We start from the raw sequence: 5239 nt of genomic DNA, 5'->3' as shown, positions 1-5239 counted from the left end.
CAGTGAAGGTAGGAAAGGTTGATAAAGAATTTTGAAAAATATTTTCCTCCAATTGGAGGAAAATGAGTTCGTAAGGAAACAAAAAAGATAGAGAAAAGCTGATTTACCTTTTTTCTAGTTTTTTTTTTTTTTTGTGTATATTACGAGTTCAAACTCTTTGAAAAAGAATCTAGCTTACTACAAAATCTTGCGCCTCTGATGCTCGAGATTTATTCATTGTAAAAAAGCAATTAAAATTTTTTAATTTTGGTAAATGTTAGTAGATTGTCTTTAAACTCAAAACTACATTTTTCTTCTCTTTTTAAGTTTTGATAGATGTTTTAAAAGTTTTATAAAATCTTAGAGAAATATCATCATAATATCATCATCATCATCATAATAATAATAATATATTATAAGTGCGAAGACAAAAATTAAAAGATAAAAGACTAAAATAACCCTATAATTCTAATAGACTTTTATATCCTTTAATGGATTGGATAGCCCATCCAATGTTAACATACAAAAATTTAAATCTTAAAGAAATTTATTATAATATATTTATGTAATTAATGTCTTTACTTTTTCAGAGTTAGCTCTTTATATTTTTATAAGTGTTTTTATTTCGGACGTTACTTTTACAATTTCAATGCTTTTTAAATGATAGCATCAAAAGAAATTCTAAATACTAAATGTTGGAAAGTGGGATAAAACATTACCCTCTAAAACATCATCACATATAACACTATCTGAAGAATATAAAAGTTGATTATCATTCGAAAGCAAGTATGTATAATCTGCTCCCTCACGTTTTAAATATAATATGATCACTTGCCTTATACGCGCCTTAACAACGTTTATATTTTCTTTAATTTTTTTTCAATAGTCACCTCTAAAAATTCTATCTTCATTGTCACGGTCAAAAACCAACCGTTCGATGGCGCCTATCGTGGAACTAGGCAAGCCAACTACTCAACCAATTCAACTGAATAAAAGCTTTGAAAAATATACGGAAGCGGTTAATATTTAAGGAAAACCTTTTAATATATATATATATATATATATATATATATATATGTTCGCAACTCAATACAAATCTCTCACAAAATGGGGGTGTCACCGAGTACATGAGCATCTACAACGGAAGATAGTCTAATACAATGTCTAAAGGGTAAAACTGAAATATAAGTAAAGATAATCAAGGAGATTCAAGGTCTGCGAACGCCATGTAACTACCTCGATAGCCTACAAATAACTCGACTCCACAACTCAGCAGCCGCCGTAACCGAAAGCACCTGGATTTGCACACGAGGTGCAGGATGTAGCGTGAGTACAAACAACTCAATAAGTAACAAATCCAACCTTTGGACTGAAAGTAGTGACGAAATCAACCAGCACAATTCAATATAGAAATAACAGTGTAGAAACAAGAAACTCAAAACAGTAAACTAGATCAAATATGAATGATGTGAAGTATATACTCCTCTACTTCTACATGCCAATGCACGTGTTGTATGTCATTCACCATACTGGAAGCCTCATGTGCTCACACTCTCAAATGCTCAATCACTCAGTACTGTATATGACCAATCCGGCCCAGGGAAGATCCATCCCGGAATATATACATCAACTGACCATCAGTCACTCAGTACTGAGTAGGGCCAATTCAGCCCGTCGGGAAGATCCATCCCTCAATATAATCAACCGCGCTCACTGGGTGTGTGTGCAGACTCCAAAGGGGCTCCTTCATCCCAATCGCTATCATAAATCAGTATAACCGTTGCGGCGTACAGCCCGATCCCATAAATGTCGCCCATAACCAGGCCCTCTGCCTCACTCAGTCAACAATCTCTCCAGTCTTCCTCACGGGCTCACAATATCATGAAACTAGCCCGAACATGATGATATGATGTATCAATAAATAACAGCAGAGACTGAAATATGATATGATATGAATGGATATGACTAAGTACGAAATATCAATAAAATCAGTAAGCCAGCAGCAAGAAACGACCACTATAGGTTCTAACAGTACCAGTATATAGCCTAAACAAGATCTCTAGCATGATTTACAGTTCAATTACTTTATCACATGATGAAAACACGAATATCAATAAGATAGAATCACTATACAATGCCAGGGAATCGACCACGTCACAATTCTCACGGTGCACGCCCGCACGCCCGTCACTTGGCATATGCGTCACCTCAACACCAATCACATAATACATAATTCGGGGTTTTGAACCCTTAGAACTAAGTTTAGAAGTGTTACTTACTTCAATCCAAGCAAAACTCTACTCCAACACGCCTTTGCCTCGCAAATCGGCCTCCAAATGACCCGAATCTAGCCACAATTAGTACAATACAATCAATACGAGCTAGACTAATTAATTCTACAAGAAATTGCGAAGTAATAACTCAAAAATCTGAAATCGGCTCCGAGCCGGCCCCCGAGCCTACGTCTCGAAATCTGAAAAAAGTCATAAAATCCGAAATCCTATTCAACCACGAGTCTGACCATACCAAATTTACTCAAATCCGATATCAAAATCCCATCAAAACCTCAAAAGTCTAGCCTAAAAACTCTTCTTCATTTTCATTAATTTCCCACCTCAAATCACAAATTAAATGGTAGAATTAAAGGCATAATCACGAGAATTAACTAAACCAGATAAAAATCACTTACCCAAAACACCCATGTAAACATTCCTCGCCTTCTACCGAGCTCCCAAATCAATTTTTGTGTTATGAACTTAAAACCCTCGTTTTTGAATCTTTTATTTTGCCCAGGTGGTTCTTCGCGAACGCGGAAACATCCTCGCGTTCGTGAAGCACAATATTGCCACTGACTAAAATTCTTCTACGCGAACGCGTTCAACAAATCGCGAATGCGAAGCTTCACTGACCCCCCTCATCGCGAACGCGACCTCACCCTTGCGAACGCGTAGACCAATAGCGGGGTCTCCAGTCGCCTCTTCTCTTCTTTGCGAACGCGAGACCAACTGCCTCTTCTCTTCTTCGCGAACGCGTATCCCATCTCGCGTTCGCGGTGTACTCTTCGCCCAAACCTTCGCGAACGCATCCTCTTCTTCACGAATGCGAAGAACAAATCTTCCTCATCCTCCAAATGCACTTCGCGAATACGAGACCATTCTCGCAAACGCATAAGAGGAAACTAGAACCAACAAAAACCAGCAAATCTTCAGCCAACATGCCAAGTCTAAAAATGATCCGGCAACCGCCCGAAACTCACCCGAGGCCCCCGGGACCTCAACCAAACATACCATCAAGTCCCAAAATATCATACGAATTTAGTCGAACCCTCAAATCACCTTGAACAACATCAAAAACATGAATCGCACATAGATTCAAGCCTAATGAACTTTGAAATTCCAAATTTCTACAAACGATGCCGAAATCTATCAAATCAAGCCCGATTGACCCCAAATTTTTCACACAAGGCCCAAATGACACCAAAGACCTATTCCAACTTTCAGAATCGAAATCGGACCCCATTATCAAAAAGTCCATTCCCAATTAAACTTCCCAAAAATTCAACTTTCGCCATTTCAAGCCTAATTCAACTACAGACCTCCAAATCACAATCCGGACACGCTCTTAAGTCCAAAATCACCCAACGAAGCTAACTAAACCATCAAAACTCTATTCTGGAGCCGTTTACACATAAGTCAACTTCCGGCCAACTTTTCCAACTTAAGCTTTCAATTATGAGACTAAGTGTCTCAATTCATTCTTAAATCTCTTCAAACTCGAACCAACTAACCCGGTAAGTCATATAACAACTGTAAAGCACAAAAATGAGAAGTAAATAGGGGGAACCGGGTTACAATACTCTAAACGACTGGTCGAGTCGTTACATTCATATTTCTCGATATTGTTATGTACTTTTTTGGCGTGTTTGGTTATCATATGGATTCACTCAGGACTTACTTATTTTAATTTCATCTCTTGGGAAGAAAGATTGATTATTAACTTAATTATTTGCAGATTGAAAATCATAAGAATATTATCTTGTAGGAAAGTCAATTAAAGATATTTGACAATAATGTGGATAGACTTGAAAAATATATGCACTGCAGGTTAAAGCTTTACATAATTTTTTATTTTTTTTGGTTTCCCACCCAGTGTCCGGTACCCGCATTGGAGCCCGACTATATCCGGATCGCGCCGCGTAGGTTACATACTATGAAAGTGCTCCGTTGAAAAAAGTCTCTCAAAGCCGGATGTGCTCAGTCCACCATCAATTTATCTATGCAGATGAATTTTTGTTTAATTGCTAATTACTTTATTTTTCTATAGATATATTAATTTATTTTGCAAGGTACATACTTAATGCAATAATACTTTTGACAAATTACCTAAATTAGTATGATGGTTTATATGCAGTCTTATTAGTAAGTATGATAGTATTTGTGAGCACGTGATTTTTGCCCTATATGAATTACTCCCACAAATTCAAAATAAAATAATTTTTTCATTATTTGCAATTTCGTGGATTTTTGTGACATTTTCTGTTATTGTTTGAATATTATCTGTGCATGTTTATTTAACAAAAAAAAAATACAAAAAAAAAATACAAAAATATGTTGCATTTGCATTTAGGTCTTAATTTGGCATTCTGGAATTGATTCATAATTAGGTGTTTTATAAAAATGGAAAAAATCACAAAAATATTTTATTTTGCCTTTTAATCTTAGTCTTGAATTTTAGTAGTTTCTCCTTTAATTGGTATTTAATTAGTTAGACTAAATGATATTTTGAGTTTTTAATATAATTTAGTAGGATAATTTTTAAAAGTTAGTTTCAGGTTTATTTTTAATTTAAGAAAAAGAAAGAAAATTGAAAAAATGAAAGGCAAAGAATAAGAAATCCAGTTGGGCCACATTTAATTAAAATACCAGGACCAAGTCATTCTACCCCCAAAACCCAACCAGAACCGCCCCAAACCCGCCCCAATAATCGGTCCGCCCCCTTACAATCCAAACGACGTCGTTTGTCATCCATTCATCTGAGTCATTGATCTGACTTCATCCAACGGCTAAGATTCCGCCCCTTACCCGCCTAACCTGAATCCGACCTGTTTCATCTGAGACCGACCCAGTCTTGTACCCAAAGAAACGATGTTGTCTCTATTAAGTGATTGATCCAAGCCGTTGATCTCGTTTGATCAAAGGCCTGGATTCGATTTCCCCTCCCGTATATAACCCCCTAACGCACCACAACCCCCCTCAGAACC

Source organism: Nicotiana attenuata, unplaced genomic scaffold (assembly GCF_001879085.1).
Source record: "Nicotiana attenuata strain UT unplaced genomic scaffold, NIATTr2, whole genome shotgun sequence".
NCBI classification, from domain to species: domain Eukaryota; kingdom Viridiplantae; phylum Streptophyta; class Magnoliopsida; order Solanales; family Solanaceae; genus Nicotiana; species Nicotiana attenuata.
The sequence above is the reverse complement of the archived record's forward strand: the minus strand, read 5'-3'. Positions refer to the sequence as shown.